We start from the raw sequence: 27,488 nt of genomic DNA on the forward strand, positions 1-27,488 counted from the left end.
TATCTGTAACTGAATATTATGATTTTCACTTGATTACTTTTAATACTTCGTTGCTTTATGTTTAAATTTTTGTTGAATATAATTTCTCAGTTATTCAAGCGATTTCAGAGCGCCATCTATCGAATAATTCTGGCTTAATTTCATCAGAATTGAAGTTAATACTATGCAAAGTTCTTTAATTTATTTCTTTTTTTTTCCATAAAAATAAGTAAACTAGCCTTCAGCTGATTCGAGCACATTCAATGTGATTCCGACAATAAGGTTAAAAAATAATCATCTACAAGTTCAGGTCTAAAAATTTTTTTATCCTCTGAATTGAGGTGTTTATTTCTTGTTTTTATGTTCTTGTTGATCGTAAAGGAATAATTTCTAAGACTTTATTGTTGTACAATGTATATGAGCAAAAATGAAATAAAATTTTTATCCCTTTTTAAATATTTCGAATATTTTAGATGTTAATCGTACTGTTTTATTTCAAAATTTTTCGAGCATTAGTTGCATACAAAGCACTGAAAAATTTTATGTCAGTTACTCCCCAATTATTTGATATAGTATTCCAATAAACAAAATTCCATCGCGAAATAATGTGCGTATTAAATCACTTTTATTTGAATATTTTGCTCACTAATTTAGCAGATTTATTTTACTCCTCTGAGATGATACTTTCGTTTCCACTCACATCATTTCTCTTCCACTCATGTGATTTGTAGCGACATCTGTAGATTAATTTTCGTATGATTTTTATCTTGTCTCCTCTTTTTTTGTTTCCTTAAGATTATTAAATTATTTTTTAAGTGATAGTATTTTAGTAATTTTAATAAAGTATTTAGTATATTTGAAAGAAAAATATATTAGCATTATTAACTAAACTAGGATTTCATGCAGATAGTCCTATGTAGAAATTCATTTTAGAAATTTAATTTTTTTAATTTCCATCTACAATCATACATTATGAAATATATCAAAAAGTTAAAACATTGAAAATTATTAAGTCTATGTGTATAAGCTTAGTAAAAGATGGGAAATAATAATTTTTACCAAATATCAACAATAATAAAAATAAATTTAAACATAATATAAAAAAAGGAATTCTGGGATATTTATTAAAAATTAAATATATAAAAGAATAAAATTCCAATTTACTTTTAGTACTTTTTATAAGAATCTCCTATCTTTTTGTTCTTATTTTGAGATTCATGTTTTTTTTTATAAAATTAATTAAGCTATCTAATTATACTAATATTATACAAGTTAATATTGCTGTTATAAAAAGATGAAATAGCAATATTAATAATGCTGGTCATAAGACGATTTTTCGTGTGAATGAAAAGTTAAAATATATTATAAAGCTTTTATTTTATCCAATTGCGGTAACCAAACGATATTTTTAAATTATGCATCACTTGGTTAAAATAACCTTGTACATACTTTTTACGTAAGATTGTTAATGCACCCAATTCTAATTCTATATTACACTTAGTAACAATTGAAGTTGTCATAAGGAAAGAAGCTAGGAGAAACGGTAACTTTTAAATAAATTACTCCAAAAAACTATTTTAAAAATAGACAGTGAGAGAAACAAAGGAAATGTTTAGTCTAAAATTTTCTAATAAATGGCAGTTTAATATAAATACGTGATAATAGCGATGGAAATAGGATGATGGATTTTAAAAATGCGAAATAATTAAAAGTACAATCAATAATAATGATAAAGATGAATGTGCGTGCGTTAGCACTCTAGAGGCCAAATCGTTTGATCGTAAAGCTGCCAAACTTGGCGCATAAATACTTTGGTAGGTCGAACTGTGCGCCTCGAAGGTATTTTTTAAGTAGTCTTTAAAAAAAAAAAATATGTAAAATGTTGGCTTTTTTTTTTTTTGCGATAACATAGAAAAATATTAAAGCACGAAAAAAAAAAAGAAAAACTTTTACATCACCCTAAAATTTAAAAAAAAAAAAAAAAAAAAAAAAATCTTTTTTTCAACCATACCATTTTTTTTCTTTATAATCTTTCTGATTAATTTTTTTTTAAATTTTATAAACACATTTTATAGTAATATATTTCAGTATTGAAATTAAACTCAAATCGTTTTTTATGCTGCTAATAATATTTCATAACGCATTTTTTTTTCTATTCTTGCTGATCAAAGTATAAAGATCCGCCCACCCTTTTTATATGGAGTAGTTTCAGTATAGAGACCGCTTTTAATAAAATTTTTGAATCTTGCTGTATTTGCAATTAAAGTTTAACTTTAAGACTAAGTAATGGAGAAAAAATTTTAAAGAGCAGCCATTTCTAATTACTATTGCTTTTTTCTTATAATATAATTCTATGTATAAAGATATAGAAAGAAAATTAGGGAAATTCATTGTTTAATAAACAGAACCATTTAAGGCTCTTGAAATAGCATGAGTTTATTATACATCAATCAAAATTTGAAATTTAGAAATATTTATCTGAAGAGACCGTAAGAGAAAGTTAACCAATTTTTAATGGAAATTCATAGCAAACATTAATACCGACAAACCAACTGGTTGCCAAAAGAAGCTAGTATAATAATGGAAAGGAATAAAGAAATGTTTTTTAAATATTTTTTATAAATGCTCTTCAAAGTCAAAAATATTTTCTTCTAAAAAATTAAAAGAAATGCTTTTCAAACTGAATCTTAAGATTATAAAGCTCTGGAAATAATATTATATATATAAAAAATAAGACTGGCTAAATATCAGTGAACAAACCTTTAAAAATTCCCTAAAAAGTAAAATGTAAGTGTGATTTTTTTTAAAATTTTATTTCGTAGAATATTTTTGTATTCAAGCTTTTATTAATCTACTATAAAGTAAGCCAATAAAAGTTCAATATAAGGCGCATTTATCAAAGTATTTTTTTATTATTTTATATCAATATTTTCCTATATTTAAAAATCGTTTTTTTTTTATTAAAATGTGTTGTTTTATCTTTGTTTTTTGTGTCGATTTATCTTAAATCAAGTGACCAGTGAGTTCGTCTTTTATATTTTTTAACTGATAAATTTTCAAGTGATATTTAAAATTATTTTCGAAACTTAATAAGACAACTTTTTTCTTTCTGCAGAATCTAACTGTTTTTTTTTTTTTTTTTTTTTTTTTTCCTTCTTCTTCTTCTTTCCTATGTCATCTTCATTTAATTCGTCAGCGTGCAGCTAAATTTCTCTTCCTCCCTTTTTTTTTAAATTTCCGTTCCGTCTAGCAATTTTGGAATTCTGCCCTTCGCCCCTCCTCACAATTACTATGACGACTGCAAATTTTTTTTCGTTTTATGGTTTTATTTTGCCATGGCCGAAGTGCTATTTATTCTCTTCTTTTTGATTTTATTGTGCCTGATTGAAGGGGGGGGGGGGAAACCGAATACTGAGTCTTTTTTTTTTTTTTTTTTTTTTTTTCACCTGGCTCATTCCTGGTAAAAACAGGACTCAGTAACCTTTGATATCACCTGTAATCTCATACATTGATTAGAATCATTAAAAACTGACGAAACATAAACTTAATACTGCATCATAATTCCTCAAATAGTACTAGTTTGCAGTGTGAATAGTGAAATAAAGCCCTGATATGTTATCTGCAATTTAATTATAACCCCCCCCAAAAAAAAAACACGATTTGAAAGATTTGATTAAATAGCGTAATGGGTTTGAATTTAACAACAGTAAGAGAAAATGTTTTGCAAATTAGCTTTAAACAAATTTTTAAATTTTTAAAAGTATTAAAGAAAAACAATGCACGACTTTTAAAATATCATTAAAAGCAAATTGTTTGCTCTTTTAAACTATAAATAAATCATTTTTACGTGATAATTATTTAACTATTTATTAATGAAAAATTAGACGAAAATGGAAGCAGTTAGGCCTAATTTTTATTAACTAATTAAATATCTTAAGTATAAGTCCATTTTGAAAGCAAAAAATGGCACAGTTGACTTAGAAATATGTTCTAAAATGTCATGTATCAATTTCAAATAGCTAGTATGACGAGAAAGTCGAGTGGGAGGTAAAGAAATAAATATCTTAATCACCTTTTTTCCATAACAGTTTAATCGTATTATATGATAAAAACAAAAATTGATTTGTCTTTCGCTTATTAATTAATACGCTTTTCATTAAATTGAATTTATTCTTTACATAATTCTAAATAAACAAAAATGTAAGAACCTTGTTAATTTTATCTTAATTCATCGTTGAATAGATAAACAGCAACAGTTTAATCTTATTATATGATAAAATCAAAAATTAATTTGTCTCTCGCTTATAAATTAATACGCTTTTCATTAAATTGAATTTTTTCTTTACATAACTCTAAATAAACAAAGATGTAAGAACCTTGTTAATTTTATCTTTCTTCATTGTTGAATAGATAAGCGACAACAGTTTAATCGTATTATATGATAAAATCAAAAATTAATTTGTCTTTCGCTTATAAATTAATGCGCTTTTCATTAAATTGAATTTATTCTTTACATAACTCTAAATAAACAAAGATGTAAGAACCTTGTTAATTTTATCTTTCTTCATTGTTGAATAGATAAGCGACAACAGTTTAATCGTATTATATGATAAAATCAAAAATTAATTTGTCTCTGGCTTATAAATTAATACGCTTTTCATTAAATTGAATTTTTTCTTTACATAACTCTAAATAAACAAAGATGTAAGAACCTTGTTAATTTTATCTTTCTTCATTGTTGAATAGATAAGCGACAACAGTTTAATCGTATTATATGATAAAATCAAAAATTAATTTGTCTTTCGCTTATAAATTAATGCGCTTTTCATTAAATTGAATTTATTCTTTACATAACTCTAAATAAACAAAGATGTAAGAACCTTGTTAATTTTATCTTTCTTCATTGTTGAATAGATAAGCGACAACAGTTTAATCGTATTATATGATAAAATCAAAAATTAATTTGTCTTTCGCTTATAAATTAATACGCTTTTCATTAAATTGAATTTTTTCTTTACATAACTCTAAATAAACAAAGATGTAAGAACCTTGTTAATTTTATCTTTCTTCATTGTTGAATAGATAAGCGACAACAGTTTAATCGTATTATATGATAAAATCAAAAATTAATTTGTCTTTCGCTTATAAATTAATGCGCTTTTCATTAAATTGAATTTATTCTTTACATAACTTTAAATAAACAAAGATGTAAGAACCTTGTTAATTTTATCTTAATTCGTCGTTGAATAGATAAGCAACAATAGAAGACGAAAACTAGATAAATTCGAACAATGGCTAATTGTTATCAATAAACAGTTCTGGAGATAAAAGCTGCCACGCTCAGAAGTTTCTAGAGAACCTACAGTTCAGATTGATCTGTTTTGTTATCCTTTAATTTCTACAAACTAACCTTTTTTCCCTTTTCCTTTTGTGACCTAAACTCTTATCTATGTCCTTTAAAAAGCAATGTGATAAAAGTACGATAACATGGCTGGTGAAGTACGATGAAATGTAACGTAAAAGAAATTTTCGAGACTTTTTGTTACTTTATCAAATATAAAACAACAAATCTTAAAGTAATCCTAATTTGACATTGAAGTATAAACTTATGCCTAAAACAGCCAGATACTTGTCACTTTAGATGGGATACTTCTTACTCTATGGGTTGTTCCATTAAATTTTAATGTATAGTCTGCTTTGCAGGCAGCTTTCAATTTATTATTGCACTGAAAATATTCTCTCTCTGATTGGAAAGAAAGGGAGCATGTCATTACAATGAAAATGTTTTGTTATTGAGGTTTAGACATTTGTCTGCAGTGACCAGATTTGTAAAAACTAATCCTAGCTCTATACGAAATAGCATTTTCCTTTAGATTATATATCGTTTAATCTACTTCTCAGGCGATTTTCATCGAAACATTTCGCTGAAAGTATCTTTTTTTACGTATAGCTACCAGTTATGCTATCGCAAAATACTTTGTTATTGAGATTTAGATCTTTGTCTGTAGTGACCAGATACGTAATAACTAATCCTAGATCTATACGAAATATTGTTTTCCTTTATCGTATATTGCTTAGTATTAGTATCAGGTAGGCTTTATCTAAATATTTTGCTGAATAAAATCTGTTCGGAGGAGATACCGCTGGATAATTGCAAAACAAAGTAAGCTAGATAGATAAATTCCGGTACACAGATTTAACATCTATAATGTAGACGCCAGTCAAATTTCGAGACAAATCTATCAAATAGTTGACATTCTGCCAATGCCAATGATATGGGGGTTTTAGAGAAGCTCCTAGGCTCGATGGCCTTTTATCTTCTATTCGGCTAAATTGATAGATTAGTAACAGACAATATATATTGAACGTAACTTTGAGGGTGTTATAATTTTTTTAATAATTATGAGGAATATTTTGATAAAAGAAAAGAAAAGAACATAAATAAAAAATAAAAATGAAAATAAAATAAAAAAAATAGTAATAATAATAATAAGGAGAAGAAGAATTAATTTTATAAAATGTTAATTATTAATATTTTACCTAACGTTGCTAATATCTATGTATTAGAATATGTGCATTGGACAATGGCAGGGAACTTTCATGCTGACGAGGTGTTGGGTTGGTGGGTCACTTAGTGGAGTAGCGTCCTAGGTCTTCTTCTATTTCTGTTACTTTTGGGGTCGTATACTGGTATTTCTTTTATTGCAGTATTGTTATTGCTATCCAGTTTTTGGTAGTATTTGGTACTTAATTTTTTAAAATGCTCTTCTATTGTTGTTAGTTCGAGATCTTTTAAGATGTTTTTATTTCTGATAAACCAGGGCATGTTTGATATTTGCCTGGCTGTTCTATTTTGTAATGTTTCGAGTTTATTTACGTGGGTTTTTGCAGCTGCCCCCCAAACTGGGGAAGCATAACTTATCAGTGGTCGCAATAGTGGCATATAGAAGTAGTTTATTTCTTAACGAGAGTTTTGAGTTCCTGCCCAGAAGTGGGTATAGTGCTCCTTTAGCTTTATTGAACTTTTCTCTAATTTTGTCAATGTGTGGTTTAAATGTTAATGTTTTGTCTAAATAGACTCCTAAGTACTTGGTTTGGTTTTCCCATTTGATGCGACGTCTAAATAATTTAGGGGATGGTGGAAAATTTCTTTTTTTAGGGAACATTACCGCCTGACATTTATCTGAATTTACCTTTATTTTCCATTTGATAAGCCACTTTCCGATTAACTCTAGGTGGTCATTAAGTGCCCCCATAACTGCGGATCTATTTATATTTGTGCTGAGTATTGCGGTATCATCGGCAAATAAGCAGAGGCGTGTGTCGGCCGATTGGCAGATGTCGTTAATGAAGAGGTTAAAGCATAGTGGTCCTAATTTGGAGCCCTGAACAACCCCTGCTTCTGTAGTTCTATAATTTGATAATTCGTGACCAATTCTGACTCTAAATTTTCTGTCTCTAAGATATGATGATATTAGGGCAATTAGTTTGTCTGGGATTTTTAATTTAATTAACTTGTAGATCAACCCGTCAATCCACACCCGGTCAAACGCCTTTGCTATATCGAGGAACACCTTCTGATTTATTTAACACTTCCCTTATTAATTCAGTAACTCTTGTTAGTTGCTGTACTGTTGACAGCCCTTTCCTGAATCCGAATTGATATGGTATAAGTTTTCCCTCCGTTGCTTCTTCTAGTCTATTTAAAATCACTCCTTCGGCAACTTTACTTAGCGAAGACAATAAGCTAATTGGTCTGGAATTTGGGGATCTTTTCCCGGTTTGTGGATTGGTACAATATTTTTGGGAAGTATCCGAATTTGAACATCCCATTTATGATCTCTGTTAATTTGAAAATGCTTTTTACCGGTAGATTTTTAATCATATTGTTATTTATTTCGTCGAAGCCTGGGCTTTTCCTTTTATTAAGTTTGCTTATAGCTAGTGCAATTTCTGCCGGGGAGCATGGTGTTATTTTCTTTTTGTACTTCTTAATTTTTTCAAATTTTTCTAATTTGACATTCTGCCGATCTATCAGTTCAGAAAAATGGAAACACTACAGGCCAAAAACGCAATGACGTAAATATATCATATATGGTATGCGATTTTATGACTATGAGTGCACTTTTTAGTCAAATTTTTGTTTCAATCGGCTGTGAAAAACCAGTCTAAAGCATAAATTGTAATTTTAGGATATTATTAACCGCATGCGAGGGGATTATTCGCCAAATAATTCGCCAAGGATGACGGGATAGATTCAGTGAAAATGCTAAATTCAAGTCAAAGGTAAACCTTTGGTAACTATTGCCAACGCCATGTAAGGCTTTCTCTGGCCTGACAAGTTTATTAGAGAGTATGAGAGAAAGTTTTGGGTTCACCACTCCAGCTGGCTTCTTTTCTCTTTTTTTAATATGAATTAATTAATGATAATCAAAATATGGAACATTTGATTCAATGCGAGACAGTTTTTAAATCTGTTTCAACCAATCGAAATGTGGAATTGTCCTGCCTAATACAACTAATTTATTGTATTCTGTACTTTGTTTAATGTGAAGCGTTCGATATTAAGTAAAATCAGCAATATTCCATTTAGGTCCGAATGAAATCCATTTTTTTTTTCAATTCCAGACAAACTAAAAATTCGAGACCGTTCGTGCGATATGGGTCATATAGCCATTTTATGTCCAATCAACAAACCATGAGTAAGAAAACAATAACAGATTAATGTGTGTTTCCACTGGTGTACTTTTACTTAAAAAAATATTTAGTTTTAAGTAAAATCTGAGGGAAAACCAGTTCAACTTTTCCATCCGGGGCTGACAATTGAAATTCCGTTCTATCCCATCTTTTAGGAGCCGAAGTTCACACATTTGAATTTAATATTTAGAAGAGAATAAAAAAAACAGTTTTGATCTGAATGTTTTAAAGTACTATTTTCTGTTACCCTTGATAAAGATATTAATACCCATCCTTCATAGGCAAAAGGCGAAAACAAAAACAGTTTTCACGCGTGTTTTCTGTATATTTTTATGGGTGCCAACATTTCATGTGAGAACATTTATAAATCTTCATCTCATACATCCACGATATCTATCTATTTTTCTATTCAATAAAATCCAATGCATAGTAACCTCAAAGTCCATGTCTTGTTGCGGTTTGAAATGCGTAACAATCTCATTGAGGCATATCTTAACTCTTTATTTTTATTACCAGATCTTATCTAGAAGAGTTTAAAAAAGGAAGTCGTACCCTTCTGGAGTACCATAAACACTCTCTTTATCTCCTCGGATATGAACTCTTTGAATGCCCATTGTAACGATAAAGTAATCTTTCCAATGATAGATCATGTAGTGGTTTCGGTAGCTTTTTTGTGCAAGAAGGACAGCATCAAACCTCTGTCAAGCAAAGCGTTTAGAAAGTTTAAATTATCTGCCTCGAAAATTATCATGCAGAGAAAAATTAGTGGTAAAGGTCTCCCAAATATTTTCTCGCATACTCTGAAATAAACTTGTCAGGCCAGAGAACGTCTTACATGGCGCTCCCATTCAACAATTACGAAATATTTTTTGGCGAGAATTCAGCATTTTTACTGAATCTATCTTGTCGTCCTTGGCGAATAATTTGGCGATGAATCCCTGATTTGCGTTAATCGCATCCAAAAATCGAATTTGTATTTTAGACACATTTCTCTCAATCGAATGAAACAAAACTGTGACACAAAACTGCACTTGTAGTCACAAAATCCTATGCCAAATTTCATATATCTATATCATTGCGTCTTTGAGTTATCATGTTTAAATGTTTCTGAAAGCACAGACCGATAGACAGTCAACCTCTTGTTGAATATGGCACAAATTTTGGCAGGGTCTTTACACTATAAATGTGAAATATGTGTACCGAATTTTATCTATCTAGCTGTCTTCGTTTTGTAATTATCATGTTAACTTATATTCGAATGCCGGCATCCTGGCATAGTGGTAGCGCGTCTTCCCCTTGATCTGGGCGTAGTGGGTTCGAGTCTCGGTTTGGGCATGGTTGTTATTCCGTTGTTCTATCTGTGAGATGTGTGAATGCGCCCTCCTGTAAAAAGGGGTTGTGCAAGCGAATGAGTGATGGGTGAGTAGCTAAGTCGTACTCTTGGCCCTAGTCAGCGCTACTAAAAAAACAAGAGACACTCCCCCACCGGTTTAAATCGCTGTCTTCGTAACAGCGGGCTTGTCCATGGCAAGTGCCATAAGAAACAACAACTTATATTCGAATAACCGGGCAGACGTACTTCCTCTTAATATATTTTACTAAAATTTTGATTGAAATCTGCAAATTTGGTGTAATGACCGCATACCAAATTTCAACTGTCTCTCTCAAAGTCTTTTTGAGTTATCTTAGTCACAGACAGATAGACGGACATTTTCCATACATGTGTGTTTTGAACCCACGCAGATTTAAATTACAGAGATTCGTCGGGGGTGCAATTGCTTCTGAGGGTAAAGACCCTTGAGCACCCGAGGGCAGAAGTCTGAATTCTAGCTCATATGAAGATGAAACTCACACTTCCGCTTGCACAACCCCTTTTTACAGGGGGGCACATTCACACACCTCACAGATAGAACACAGATGAAGAACAACCATGCCCGAACCGGGATTCGAAACCAGGACGCCCAGATCACGGGGAAGATGCGCTACCCCTATGCAAGGACACCGGCTGTGAAATCCGGTGTTATTGATAAGCGAAAGACTTACTCCTGTTATTTTCTTCAGTTTGTCAGTAACAATTATTTTTTATTTATTTTCTCGTATATGTAGTATAGAGAAAGTAATGCAATCGTTAAATAAAAAATAAAAAATTCGAATTCGAATTTCTGACGAATTTGCACGGTTTAGACTATTCTGAGTTCAAAAAACAAATTTTTGGAAAATGTCCGACTGTCTGTAACAAAGATAACTCAAAAACTCTTTTAGCTAGACGGATGAAACTTGGTATACGGTCCTTATTAAATTTGTAGATTTTTATCAAATTTTGAGCAAAGGCTCAAAATTTGATAGTCTTCAGAGGAAGTCTGTCTATCCAGCTTTCCGAATATACGTTAACACAATAACTACAAAACGACTTGAACTGCACGGATAAAATTCAGTGCACGCATTTAACATTTGTATTGTAGACATCCGTCAAATTTTGAGACAGATCTAATAAGTGGTTGTCCATCTGTCGTTCTGTACTTTCAGAAATATATAAACTCGATATCTCAAAAACGCAGTAAGTTAAATATATTAAATCTAGTATAATATTTTGTGACTACAAGTAAAGCTTTGTATGATATTTTTCTTTCATTCGGCTGAGAAAAACGTGTCTAAAACGAAAATTCGATTTTCCGATGACCTTAACCCCATGCCACGGATTAATCGCCAAAGCACTCGCCAAAGATCACAGATTCAATAAAAATTCTAAATTCACGCCACAGGTTAATACTTCTTAATTTTTATATGCCAATGCCATGTAAGGTGCTCTTTGGGATAACATTTTTAATAGAGATTATGCGGGAAAGTTTTGTGGAGACTACTCCAGCTGATTAAGACATATTGTAGAGCTGGTTGTGTGTATTTAAGCCAAGGAAAGATGCCTTCTTGTCTCTTTTCTTATTTATTTTGCACACACACACATATAACAACACATGGACGATGACTTCCCATATATAAGGTAACGCATAATACTATATACAATTAAAGTAGAAATTGCCGCTAACAAAGAGCGAACGAATACTTCTTTTTGCCGCTAACAAAAGAGCGAGCGGTGCCTACTTGCACCAGTTTCACACCAACTCTCAGGGAGAAGTGTTTTCAAAAACAGCTTAAGTGCGCTTTCCCCACATTCCAAACATACATATGGGTTAGCGCATACTGCGCCATCTATGTTCAGTATTAATCTTTACTGTATGAATACATATACAAAGAAACAAAAATACAAATAAAGTAATTAAATAAAAACAAAATATTATAAATAATAAAATCACATAAACATACTCCCACCCATCAAGAAGTCATTCTTGATGCACAGGTAAGATACACAGTTTAACTATAGACCTTTCAAAAAGCCCTTTCAAAGTTTTTAATGTAACTACTCTTATGGCCCCATCCTTACCAGGATGTATAGCTACAACCTTACCAAGAGGCCATGTTGCTGGGGGAATATTGTCTTCTTTAATAATTGCAATATCACCGATTTTAATGTTTGGATAACAATTTTTTCCATTTTCTCCTGTTTTGTTTTGACATATTACTTCAAAATCTACAATATACAACACAATTTAATACACATTTTTTAACTATTTTTTTAACATTTAATATCCAAAATGTTTGGCGTAAAATACCCATTAACAAATTACCACATGCATGCAAATTTAAAATATGAAAATATTGTACAATCAGAATACTTAATTTATGCTGGTTAGGTAATATGATAGGATGTTTTGCATTATACTGCAAAGATGCATTTTGAAGACGCCCTCCCACTCTGAGCAACCCGTCCTTATCAATGAATGGACAAAGTGCTGATAGTGGGCTTTTCTTTGGCATTGGTTGGTTTGACCATATACAATTGATTTCAGCATCAAAAAATACAGTTTGAACATATTTTACAATAATATTACGAGCAAAAATTCTTTCCTTTGAAGTTATAGGTCCAATTATACCTGTAGAATTATTAACTTTACCAGTTTTACAATTATTTATAAATCTAATACAAAAACATAATACATTAATTAACTTAGTATATGACGAGTATTTTTCAATTAATGAATCTATTAAGTCATTTTTCAAAATTGCAGCAAATACACATGCAGTTTTTTTCTTTTCCTTAAGGACAGAGTCATTGTTTTTGAATACTGGTTGCTTTGGCCAGTCAGCCTCTGATGATGTTAGGAAAGTAGGGCCCTCCCACCATAGACGACAGTCTGGCAGATCCTTAGGAGACAAACCTCTGGATCCTATATCTGCTGGATTTTCCTTTGACGGCACATACCTCCATCTATTTTGAGGGATGAGGTCCAAGATCTCTGAAGTCCTGTTGGCAACAAAGGGCTTCCAATTTCGAGGAGGTGAAGACAACCAGGAAAGAACAACTTGAGAATCTGTCCAAGCATATATATTAATAACATGATCATTAAAAGTTTTAATTAGAACAGATAATAATCGGGCTAACAGGAGAGCTCCATTTAACTCCAGCCGTGGAATGGATACAGGCTTTAGCGGAACTACCTTGCTTTTAGCTGCTAAAATAGTGACTTTCGTAACACCATTATCAGTTCTTTGAACCGCATAAATTACACAGGCATATGCTGATTCCGATGCATCCGAAAATCCATGAAAAGTAATTTCCTTTTCTGTAGTTAGAAGCCATCTCGGAATAGAAATGTGACATATTTGCTGAAATTCCTTTTTGAATTTACGCCACTTAACTGCAAAATGTTCCGGTAAGGCACTGTCCCAATCAAGTTTCAGCAACCATAACTGCTGATAAAAGATTTTTATTAATATTGTGCAGGGTGAAAGAAAACCCAAAGGATCAAATAGCCTTGCTGATTGTGACAGAAAAGATCTTTTGGTGATTTCATTCTCAAAATTAAAGTCAATTTTAAAAACAAAGCAATCAGTAGAAGAGTTCCAAATAAGTCCCAGAGTTTTAGAACAGTTTTCGGGATGAATTTCCACATTAGATTCATTAGCACTCAGGCATTCAGCTAAATTATTTAAGACATGTGGAGAATTAGAACGCCACTTTCTTAAGTGAAATCCTCGGACATCTAGAATTTCTGACAATTTTTGAATTAACGCGATTGCTTCTTCATTAGATTTTGCTCCAGCCATCAAGTCATCCATATAAAAAGAATTTTGAATTATTTTAGATATTTCAGGATTTATAATTTGAGAATCCAAGCCTATTTGATGTAAACATCTAGTAGCTAAAAATGGAGCGGATGAAGTTCCATAAGTTACAGTAGAAAGTTTGTATTCCTTAATTGTGGAATCAGGTGAATTTCTCCACACTATTTTTTGCAAATTTTGATCTTCTGAATCAATTAAAATTTGTCTGTACATTTGCTTTATATCTGAAGTGAAAGCAATTTTATTTAGTCTGAATCTGACAAGAATAGCAAATATATCTGGTTGCAATATTTTTCCTACCCCCAAAACTGAATTCAACGAATTAAAGTTAGGCGGTTTGCAGGATCCATCAAACACAATTCGAAGCTTGGTTGTAATACTGTCTTTCTTTTGCACAGCATGATGAGGATGAAAGCAATCCGGTTTAGAAGAATCAAAATCTTTATTAGGTGACATATGCCCCAATTCTTCATATTCTCTCATAAAACTCTTGTATTCCATTTCAAATTCTGAGTCAAACTTAAATTTCCTTTCCATAGCTAGAAGCCTAGAAATAGCCATTCCCTTTGTATCTCCTAACTGATTAATGTCCTTATAAACAGGTAATCTTACAACAAATCGACCCTGATCATTTATCCTGCAAGTCGATTTAAAATGATTTTCACAAAATTCTTCTTCATCTGACATAAGAAACTTTTTATCCGGCAACTCTTCCATTTGCCAAAACTTTTGCAAAACAGAATCAATGTTACAATCACTTTCAACGGAAATCAGATGCGATTGTGTGTACGATGATGAAATAGAATCTCTTCGAATCTGACCTGCGACAACCCATCCAAATATTGTGCTTTGCGCAATTGGTTGTCCTTCAGACCCACTAATTTTTCCATTACGAAGGATTGAGAAAAAGCAATCAGAACCTAAAATTATATCACATACGGATGGCTTTGAAAAATCTTCATCTGACAGAGGGATGCCCTTCAAATAATCTAATTCTTTAATGTTAATATTCTCAACTGGGATTTGAGAAGTAACCTTATTTAAAATAAAAGCATTAACTGTCACACATTCTTCACTAAATCTTGACCCAATTTTTAAATTAACTGAGCCACGTGTGGTTCCTGCTTGAACCCCACTTATCCCACTTAGAGACACTCTAGCATTCTTTCTTTTTAGTCCTAAAATATTTATTACATTTTCACTGACAAAACTGGACTCCGAACCACTATCTAGTAAAGCTCTGAATAAGAAAGAATCACCCCCACTATTATACAGTAAAACCTTTGCCGTGGGGAGGAAGGTTATAAATTTGGAGTTGTTTAGACATGTGCTAGAACTAACAGGCCTTTGAGGTTCCACTGATTTATTGCGTTGCGTTTCTCCCCCTGGGCAGATGTCGTCTTCGGAGAGGTGTTTTGGGGTTTGATCGTTAGGTTCGGGTTCGGATTCTGAAACACGTGCACTATTTACTACCCTTTTAACATCTTCATGCAAGAGTGAATTATGGTTTCCTTTACATATGGTACATTTTAAATGGCAATTAGTGCAATCCTTAATTTTATGAGAATTCAAACATAAAAAGCAAAGATAGTTTCGCTTTACAAAATTCTTCCGAGCATTCAAATCCATATTTCTAAATTTAATACACTTAAACAATTTATGCATTCCCGAACATTTCAAACAATTTTTATCACTTTTATTTCTTTGAATATTTTCACATGCAACAAAATTAGACTTAGTAGGAATTTTAGTATCAGATTCATTATAAACCATTAATTCAAGAGATGAACATCTGGTATTTAAAAATTCCAAGAATTCTTCCCACGTAGGAAATTCTATTTCTGAAGTTTTCACGGACCAAAGTCTTCTTGTTTCAGGATCTAATTTTTGCAATAACAAATGAATTAGCCATGGATCTCTGCTAGATGCCTCTTCTCCTAAAGATTTTAACCCTCTCAAAACCTCATCACTCGTGTCAGCTATATTTCGCAAATTCGTTGAATTGGCTTGAGAGATGCCTTTTTGTTCTAAAAATGTTTTGATTAATGCATTAATTATTTTCTTCTTCTTATCATACCTGTCCATTAATTTTCCCCATGCTTCTTCATAAGAATCATTGGACAACGGTATGTGCTTAATTAAAGAAGCGGGTTCATCAGACAACAAACCCTTTAAATACTGAAATTTTTGGCTATTGCTTAGTGAAAGCTGCGAATGAACTGTGGATACAAATAAATCTTTAAAGTTCATCCAATCTTCAAATTTACCAGAAAACACTGGAATAGTAAGTTTCGGTAAACGAAAATTCGAAATAGATTGCACTGAAGAATTTTGTGTTACAACAGAAGTAAATTGTGATGTATTAAAAACATCAATTTTATTTTGAAACTTTAATTTCAAGGAAAAATATCTATTTTCGAAATCCTCTATTTCAGAATCCTCAATAGTTAATTCTGAATCTAATTTTTCGAATTCTTTCAAAAGTTCTTCTAACCTCTGCAAACGAATCACTACTTCATTTTTTGATTCTAATTCATCTGCAGAATTTTCTAATCTAGTTAAGGAGGCCTTAACCTTGCCTCTTGCGACTTTAATTTGCGTTATGTGTTCCTTATATCTTTTCGGATCGTCCATGTTGAAAAGAAATTATATAACAAATCGTTTGCGAAACGGAACCGAAACTAATGAAAATTATGTTCGCTCGCAATTCGAGAACTTCTTATTAACTCTTCAGATGTTCTTCTCTTTAAAAACATCAAACTAATAATCAATAATAATAAGAAACAAATGAAAGAAACTTATCTGTTTCTCATGCTGACATCTCGTCGGTGCCTCCAATTTTATATGTAGAGCTGGTTGTGTGTATTTAAGCCAAGGAAAGATGCCTTCTTGTCTCTTTTCTTATTTATTTTGCACACACACACACATAACAACACATGGACGATGACTTCCCATATATAAGGTAACACATAATACTATATACAATTAAAGTAGAAATTGCCGCTAACAAAGAGCGAACGAATACTTCTTTTTGCCGCTAACAAAAGAGCGAGCGGTGCCTACTTGCACCAGTTTCACACCAACTCTCAGGGTCAAGTGTTTACAAAAACAGCTTAAGTGCGCCTCCCCCACATTCCAAACATACATATGGGTTAGCGCATACTGCGCCATCTATGTTCGGTATAAATCTTTACTGTATGAATACATATACAAAGAAACAAAAATACAAATAAAGTAATTAAATAAAAACAAAATATTATAAATAATAAAATCACATAAACACATATACTCATAAGAGTTTGAATAATGGTAAATTCTATTATACTTGGGAAGAATTCACGCTTGTTTCGCAAAAGTGAAATATCATTCCCATCGCATATATTATTTCCATTTAAATATTGTAAACATTATGCAATGTTTGTCAGAGACTCAAAGAAAAAAAAATTATGCTGCATAAGATTTAGCCTTTAATATACATTTTGTTCAATCTCTTTAATGAATTCTCACCCCCCCCCCCGGAATCACTGTAGTTCTGTAAATGAAGAATATGTAAATCATTCCGGTTATAAAATCTCTAATATGAAAAGTTGCTGTTAAGAGTAATAGAGCTCTTCAATGTTGACCTTTACATATCTTCGATACACATTTGGATACTTTTGTAAAAGACAGTAAAACTAAAAGATGTGATTTATTACATCCAGACCCAAAGTATCCATTCTGGGAAAGTTTGCTGAATTTTTTTCTGAGCGATGGCATTACTTTAGAATTGGACATTTTCGTGGCCTTATATAATTGCCTAACCAGAATGTAATTTCTCAGGATACGAGGGTAAAATTTGTGTAAGACGCATAAAATGTGATATCTAATTATGTCTGCAAAATCAGGAACAATTTTTTATGAACTTTATCATAAATAATTTTCTTTAATATTAGTGTGCTTTTAAATTGTTAATTCATGACAACTTTATTACCATGCAGATCGCAAGTGTCTTTATGAATACCGTTAAATAGATTCTATCAATTATTTGGATAAATATAACCCCCATTTAATGATGATATTTAATTTTAAAAAATTTCAAGTTATAAAAAAAATCCGTTAGTTTTTACTAGGGTCTTATGAAGTACTTGATAGTTAATTTCATTGTTAAAATTATAGTATGTGGTCAAAGTTTTTAGTAGCATTTTATGTGGCCTTCTGACGATATTTTGTGAAAGTAGCATTAATAGTAATAGGTAAAATAATTTAAACAAGATAACTTTAATAAGGTAGAAAGCTTACATGACTTGATAAGGTAACCACAAAATAGCTACTCCACCCTGCTTGAAGCCATTCGGATAAATTGAATGAACAACGTAAGGAGTATCTAGGGTTCGATCCTAAGGGCCATCACCGGCAACTGCACCACCAAGGAGGGGTAGCCGATTCCGCACCGTTTCTGCACTTATCCGGGCGACGAGAACCAACCACCATACTGAAAGCTTCTTGCCTCTTGTATTTGAGATGCCCCAAGGGCTAATGACTTAGAAAGGTAAAATAGTTTACTGTAATGTTTAAAAATAGTTGATAAATTTCGCAAGTATACTTAAGCAATCTTAAAATTTATTAAAAGCGTTGATACTGGAAATCATGTACAGAAAAAAAAAATAATGAATTGCACAAAATATACACAGACCATATGTTGTCATGCAGACGCTCATTGTTAGATGTAACCTGTAGGAATGGTTCCCCCAAAACCTTCTCGTGTACACCTTACTAAAAGTAATATTTCCCCGTGCCTTACATAAAAAATTGTGGATTTTGGGAAAGGCCGTAATTTTTGCAAGTGCTCAGATTTTTATTTTCAGAATCCGTCACATGAGTATTTTGTGCTTCGAAATTAGGAGAATGGGTACGCATTTATACACTTTCTTCCAACTGACTGAAGCCAAAACTTGACACAAAATTACAATTTTAATATAAAAGTCGCATACCAAATTGCATTATTCTAACTAGCGGCACTTTTGAGTTATCGTCTTCATATACAAATCCAGAATGGATTTGGATACAACCCCCGAATGGATTTGGTTCAAAATTTGATATGGATTTACAATCTGGATGCTAACATTTTATACGAAATCTTATTTATTTAACTATTTTCGTTTTGGAATTACCAATTTATTTATACTAGGATATACAAACAGAGTTCCTGTGAATAAATTTCACTCAAAATTCGATAGAAATCTAAATATTTGACTCAAAGACAACTTGGTAAATTTTTTTTGTTTAGCTCAAAGCGTTTTTGAGTTATCTTGTTTACAGAGATACAGACAGACAAAATTCCAAAAATGTGTTTATCGGGTAAAGGGAGGTCTAAAACGTGGAGATATTTCAAAATCTCGAGAACGAACTTTACGATCATTGCAATACTTTCTTTTTGCATACTTCACATACGAGAAAGGAGGAATAGAGGGGGGGGGGAAATCACTCAGTAAAGAATTGATAGAAAGAATATCATTTTAAACTTTAAGAAAGAAAATAAATAAAATATATAATTTTTTTCTTTTATTTCCCCCGATAGAAAACAGTATCTGTATTCAGTGACTCATTTATTAATTATTACATTCAATTCAGCTAACTCTATTATACTTTTCCTGTCAAAAGTATCAACTAACCTGGAACTGAATATTATTTATTTATTTCGGCATGATTCATTAAAATATGGAGGTTCATCAAATTCATGAAAGCATTTTTTTTTTTAATTTGCGCAAAGTATTTTCTTCATATGGGAAAAAGTAAAAACTAAAAATCCTGCTTTATTGTTTTAAAACTTAAAAAGAACACGACAGCAAACTTTTTTCTTATTTCAACAGAATTAATTACGAGTTCATCATATTTTCTTTCAAGTTATTGCCAATTGCTTTTTGTTCGTCATTTCTATGAAGTGACGTCATCCAATTTGTTTACAGTTTCTTACTTTTAAATAATTAATCTCGCTCTACTAGTATAAGTCAGAAGATTATCGTTTGGTTATTTGGAATTCGCTTTCAGTTTTAACTACCGCAGTTTTGTAATGCGCAGTTTATGCTTATTCGTTAATGACTTTTTATATACTTTATAATCGCCTTCTTAAGAATTATATTTCTCAAAGAACTGTAAATATTAGATTATGATTTTAAAATCAATCTGCATTATGTTCATTGGTTTTTACCACATATACAATAGCTTCCAGTAATAGTGAACTTTTCATCGGAAATACTTGTTAATTTTTATTTGTTACTTTCATCTACCGCATCAGTAAACATTTTTTTTTATTTCTTAATTTTATTTTATCACTTTCTATTAAGTTGAATTCAAGGATTTTATAGCAACTCTTTTGTGAAATATATTCGGCAAATGACAAAAGGGGAAAAATTCATTCTACCATAAAAACTTTTTTCAGTTTTTCCGGCAACGGTCGTCATTTACCAAGATTATCGTTTTCAAAGAACTTGTGTGAGAACTTGAACAGAAATCTTATCAGTTGAGTGCATGTATTTACTCGTCTTCTATTTCTTGTTTACCTATAAGTCAGAGATACTCAAAAATAAGCATGTGATCGTTTTTGGAGAGGAATAACAAAAGATTACAAATAAGTAAAAGAATTTATTTCTTTGAGTATCACCGCTTTCTCGACAAAAATAAACAAGACGATGTTTCTAGCTAAAAGGATTATATCACAGTTTCTGATGATTCATTCGATTGATTGCCTTGAAGACACATTATGCGAGAAATAAATTTTCGAAGCAAATTTTCGTAAACAATACGTTATTTTTTTTAGAGAGAATATGCTCAAAGTAAAAGTTGCCCCACTTTTTTGTCAGCGTGCTTAACATTCTGTAAGTCGATCATCTGGCAAGGTTAGTCATCAACAGGGGGTGGGAGGAGGAGCGATTGCAACGCACACAATTCCATGACTTGAAAGAAGCTTTCGTGGCCATGGAGCTAAATACTCACTTATTTTTCTTCTTTGTTCATTTTCTAAAAAGAAAAATTATATAACAGAATTTTTTAGCAGCCCTTTTGAATATTTTATACTAGCCGCCTTTGGCGACCAGCCGGTTCGCCAATCTTAATGTTCGTTAAAATTTTAATAATTAAATATTTTATGCAATTTCTACTTTAATAGCTTCTTCATCAAAATATTTTAAAACTTCAAATTTTGATTATCATATAATTCATTCATAATATTATAAAGGCCTTCAGTCATAACGTGATATGTATCTCTCTCATTTTCTGTTAGCACCCGTAGAATTTATGCTTTAAATTAAAGTGGAAAGAATTTATCTTCAATTAATATAATAATATTTTTTACTGAAACAAAGAATTTTTTTATAATCTGATTACTGAAAATAGAGTCACTCAGCGTTTAAACTTTATGGGCACTAAAGAATATCTTTTTAAATTTATGTAATATCTCAAGAGTTGGTCAACAAAATTTTCTTAGATTCATTATGAGCAGATCGATTCATTAACAATGTTTAAATTTAAATGCATCAAACACTAAGAAAATAAAACGAATCGTTTAAAATAAACGGTTGAAAACTGGTTTTAAAAAAACTACAAGCATATACAAAAAATATATAACTAACATAAATACAATTTACTTACAAAAGCATGCAACTAACCCAAAAATAATTTAAATCGGCCATTGATAACGTTGTCATGGCAACAATCAGAACAGAATGCGCATGCGTGAATTTTCTTCGCCGGTTACGTAACGCAAATACGTGATTTTTTTCTACGCCAGTTGGGGTAACGCTATGCGGATTAGACATTTTTAATTTCCTTTATTCTGTTTTATTTTAATTCAAAAGTACTTCAGAATGAATCTGAAAGATTGATTCATTAACAATGTTTAATTTTAAATGCATCAAACATTAAGAAAATAAACAGAACCGATTGAAATAATCCGCCGAAAAATTTTAACCCTAGCCTCATTACTGTTGGGAGAAAAAAAAACTGAAGCCTTTCTCGTTTGGCGCTGGGGATAATGGAAGATTTTTTTGACGGAAAAGTTGGCGGTGGGGAAAATGGAAGATTTTTTTGGCGGGAAAGTTAGTTTTTAATTAATAATTAAAATTCTAATTAAAAATTCGAAAAAAGAAACCCCAGGTGCACATTCCCATTCTCCAAGGTATACATGTACCAAATTTGGTAGCTGTATGTCAAACGGTCTGGCCTGTAGAGCGCCAACACACACAGACACACACATTGAGCTTTATTATAAGTATAGATTAAGCCTATAACATAGTACGGTGATAACACGCAAGATAACATTTTGATAAGTGAATACGTTAGAAGCTTAATAGTAAAATCCTGGATGGTCATTACATATGGTCAGTTTTGCTAACTCTGGTTACTTGGAAGAGCAATATTCGAGGTCATGAGAGTTGCAACTTCAACATTCAGGGCAATTTATCTATACCCAAGTGAGCTAAAGAGTTAATTACTTTCTCATATGCGTAGTATAAAGGAAATATAGTAATTGCCAAGAAATTAGAACTCGCGATTCTGACGAATCTCCAAGTATTAGACCACTCTGAGTTCTAAAAACATATTTCTGGAAAATGTCTCTCTATCTATCTGTGACACAGATAATTCGAAAACGGTTTGAGCTTGAAGATTGAGCTTTGATATATGGTTTTTCCACCAAATTTTCAGATTTCTGTCAAATTTTGAACAATATCCGCTCTGAGGTAGACTGTTTGTTCGGCTGTTCGAATACAAATTAATGCTATAATGACAAAACGAAGAGAGCTAGATAGATAAAATTGGGTGCACAGATTTAAGATGTATAGAGTAACCACCTGTCGAATTTTGAGCCATACACAATAAGAATATATATCGGTCTGTTCTTTCAGAAACATGTAAACGCAATAATTCTTAAAACGCAATGACTTAAATATATCAAATTTGGTGTGGGATTTTGTGACCACAAGTTCAGTTCTGTGTCTGTTGTTTGAGAAAAATGTGTCTAAAGCTCAAATCCGATTTGTTTTGATAAATCCAACTGCGGGTCAACTGTCTGAACTTTTAGGAACATGTAAGCGCAATGACATAAATATTGCAATTTTGGTATGGAATTTTGGAACTATATGTGCACCTTTGAGTCACAACTTTTGAAAAGCATTTCTAAAACAAATTCGAACACATTCTCGGTTAATATTTACCGATTACATGCCGATCATTAATCATGAAATAACTCGCCAAAGATGACACGACAGATTCAGTAAAAATGTGAAATTCCCGCCAAAAGTTAGTATTTCGTAACTATTGTATGCCAGTGCCATGCAATGCGTTTTCTGGGATAATACTTTTATTAGAAAGAATGCGAGAAATTTTTGGAAAGACAACCCCCGCTGCTTTTTTTATACTTTTTGAAATACCAAAACCCGAGTTTTGAGGACAAAGGTTCGCTCAGAAGCAAATGAATTACTGACAGAAAGATTGTTATCTATGTCTGATTTGGTCGAATTTCAGTTTAGCATTATATGATAAGAATATTATGAATTGAATATTATGAATTAGTAGAAAATTGCCTATGAGTTTCCAGTGGAATAGCGCCAGAGTCTCGTATATGATCGTTACGCCCCTAGTCGTCATCAGTGGTATTCCAAATGAAATAGCGCTCGGGATCTGGCATTATTTTTTCACTTTCTTCATATTTAAAAGAAGGACATTAAAGCAATAAGCGTTGTCTCTGTGAAGCTGTCTAAAGCCTCGTTCCTATGACCACAGAATTCCTATGACCTTTCCTTTACCGACAAATTGTCGTTAAATTGGACAAACATCAAAGCAGCCCAAAAAACCGCAAGAAGGGTTGAGGGGGGAACGCGTGGCCGGCCTGAAGTTTCTCCGGTCGTAGGAATGCCGCTTAAGACCAGCCCCCAGAACATCTACAACCCCTCTTGGCCCCAGGTCACTACGTCACTGAAGGCTTCGCAACTTTTGGAAGAAGTCTCTAGATTATTATTATTATACTTATTATTTGCGATATTTTCAAGGTAATTTAAATTTATGCTTTCATTTGATTTACAAGTACAGTTGCTCGAATTAATTCAAATTAAAATCAAGATTTGTTTTGATTGATGTACATTATTCTTTAGATATTTCCAGTGATATTTTTCATGTTTGAACAGTGTAACCCAAAAAAGTGTTTATTTCAGTTAGTTGATTGATTCAAAAGTCAGTAATACTGGAAACCTTTGAATGTGTAAAAAATCGTTTTGTAATTCTTTTATCATTTCGTATAGCCATGGGAAGTGATCTTCCCAAATTTTTTTTACTTACTCTCTAATGAATTTGTCAAGCCTGAGAACTCCTTACATGGCACTGGCGTATGATAGTCACAAAATATCAAAGTTCGGAGAGCATTTAGCCTTTTTACTGAATTTGTTGTGTCAACCTTGGCGATTAATCCCTGGCATGCGGATGAAATTTGGCACACTCCGTGTACCAAATTTCACCCATCTAGCTCGAACAGTTGAGTTATTTTTGTCACAGACAGACAGATGGACCTTCCATCAAATATTTTATTACTTCATTTTACCGCAATACTTGTTATTTAAAATCTTATATATATATATATATATATATATATATATATATATATATATATATATATATATATATATATATATATATATATATATATATATATATATATATTAGAATTAATGCCTAGTTTGGAATTTGTGGAACAAAATAAAGTTTCATTCAGGATTTAATCCAACCTTGGAGCAAAGACGTTCTTTATCAAAGTTTTTTTAGAAGAATTAATCTTTGAGGTTTAATAAGTTCATATTTCAGAGCAAAGCTATCTGACCATCGATATTTCGCTAATAAAAGCCTTTTTCACCTGAAAACTTTTACGTTCACATTTAATTCGTCACGCTCTGTCATTCATTGTGAAAAACTGTACTTAGAAATAGCAGTCAAAATCGCTAGATTAATGAAAGCTTAAGTATTGCTAGTTTTGAAGAAAACTATTCGTCCAACTTAGAACTGTATTTCAAGGCTAATGAAATAAAATAAAAAAAAGTGAAGGACATTTTATTTCAATTTGATCTGTTTCTGGGACTCAATGTAATCACAAATGTGATTTCCTATTGTTAATAGTTCTTGTGCATTAAAAATTTAAGAGAATAAAGCAAAATAAAACGACCCCCCCCTCCCGACCTACTATCAGCTTTATTGCATACTAGCCGCCTTTGGCGACTAGCCGGTTCGCCAATCTTAATGTCCCTTTAAATTTTAATAATGAAATATTTTACGCAATTCCTACTTTAATAGATTCTTCATCAAAATATTTTAAAACTTCAAATTTTGATAGTCATATAATTCACTCATAATATTATAAAGGCCTTCAGTCATAACGTGATATGTATCTCTCTAATTTTCTGTTAGCTCCCGTAGAATTTATGCTTCCAATTAAAGTGGAAAGAATGAATCTGCAATTACTATAATAATATTTTTTACTGAAACAAAGCATTTTTTATAATATTATTACTGATAACAGAGTCACTGAGCGTTTAAACTTTATGGGCACTAAAGAATATCTTTCTTAATTTATGTAATATCTCCAAAATGTGTCAACAAAATTTTCTCAGATTCATCATGAACAGATCGATTATTTAACAATGTTTAATTTTAAATGCATCAATCACTAAGAAAATGAAATGAATCGTTTAAAATAATCAGTCGAAAACAGGTTAAAAAAAAACTACTTAAAAAACGATGTACTTAAAACTATAAGCATATACAAAAAATATATAACTAACATAAATACAATTTTATTACAAAAGCATGCAACTAACCTAAAAATAATTTAAATCAAGAATCATCCGTTGATAATATTGTCAACAATCAGAACACAATGCGCATGCGTGAATTTTCAACGCCAGTTATGGTAACGCAAATGCGATAATTTTTCTACGCCAGTTGGGGTAACGCTATGCAGATTAGACATTTTTAATTTCCTTTATTCTGTGTTATTTTAATTCAAAAGTACTTCAGAATGAATCTGAAAGATCGATTCATTAACAATGTTTAATTTTAAATGCATAAAACATTAAGAAAATAAACAGAATCGTTTGAAATAATCGGCCGAAAAATGTTAACCTTAGCCTCATTACTGTTGGGGGGGAAAAAAAACAAAAAAAAAACTGATACCTTACTTTTTTGACGGTGGGGAAAATGGAAGATTTTTTGGCGGGGAAGTTAGTTTTTAATTAATAATTAAATTCTAATTAAAAATTTTAAAAAAGGGAGCCCAGGTGCACATTTCCGACCTCTAAGGTATACATGTACCAAATTTGGTAGCTGTAGGTCATATGGCCTGGCCTGTAGAGCGTCAACACACACACACACACACATTGAGCTTTATATAAGTATAGATAGATAGACTTACACTCGATTCCGAATTTCTGGTTTAGCTTTGTTTTCAGTTGAAAAGAATCTGGTAGAGCTGGGTCTGACAAGTTGACGGGTGTGACGTAAGATTTACGTTACTTAGAAGAGTCTAATTTGATAAATTAGAAGACAAAAGTTCCGCTCTTTTACTATACTAGCCGCTTTTGACGAACCAGTTGGTTCACTGGAATGAACGATCATCAAAATTTCAATTAAATATTTTATTTTTAAATTTTATTTTTTTATTCTAATTTAAAATATGTAGTTTTTTATCCAATTAAAAACTTGGTTCTTAATCGCTTTTTCGGCAAAATATTTTTAAACTTCAAATTTTGATAAATATATAATTCATACTGTTTTAGATTACTATTTATCTATTCCTTTTACTACACATTTCTCTAATTTTCTGTCAACTTTTTTAAAACTTTAATTTTAATTTGAAACGGAAATGATTAAATTTGCACTAATACAAAAACCTTTTTACTAAAATTAGATGCGTTTTTTTTAAATACGAATCCAAAAAAAAAAAAAAAAAAAAAAAAAGAATTATTCAACTTTGAAGTTTTTTGTGTACTACAGATTATTCTTTTTATTTTATGCAATATCTCGAAGGAATTTTCAATGAATAAAAATTTCTCTGATTCTATTAATAAAATCTATTTCTCTATTTAATAAAATTTATTTTTTAGTTTTACTTTCAGAATGATTTAAATGACTAAATGATAATATTTTATTTTGTTTATCCTTTTAGTAATCTAACCTAATTTATAGTTTATAACAATGCAAAATTTGGTTTCATGTAAATAGTATTTCAAATAATTATAAATATTTTACGTATTCTTCTGAGAATTAAGTAAATAAATCGTTTGCTTTCCTGAAATCTTTTACCTGTGTTGATTTGTATAAAGGGCAGAAGTTTAATAAATTCACTATTTTATACATTTCATTACCGATAATAAGTCGGATTGTAAAACAAAAACGAAAAAAAAAAAAAAAAAAAAAAAAAAAAAAACATCTGCAACTTTAATAATGTTTATTATCAAATGCTTTAATGTTCTTTCATAATTCTTTTGTTTTTGTATTCTCGTTCGTGATAAGTTTAATTCTTTTGTTCTTCGTAATAAGTTCAGAATTCTTTTGTAGTTTTGTTTTCTAGTTAGGAAATATATTTAAAGTATTTTTAAAAAGTTATTAAAAATAGA

This window comes from Argiope bruennichi, chromosome 11 (genome assembly GCF_947563725.1).
Source record: "Argiope bruennichi chromosome 11, qqArgBrue1.1, whole genome shotgun sequence".
Classification (NCBI taxonomy): Eukaryota; Metazoa; Arthropoda; class Arachnida; order Araneae; family Araneidae; genus Argiope; species Argiope bruennichi.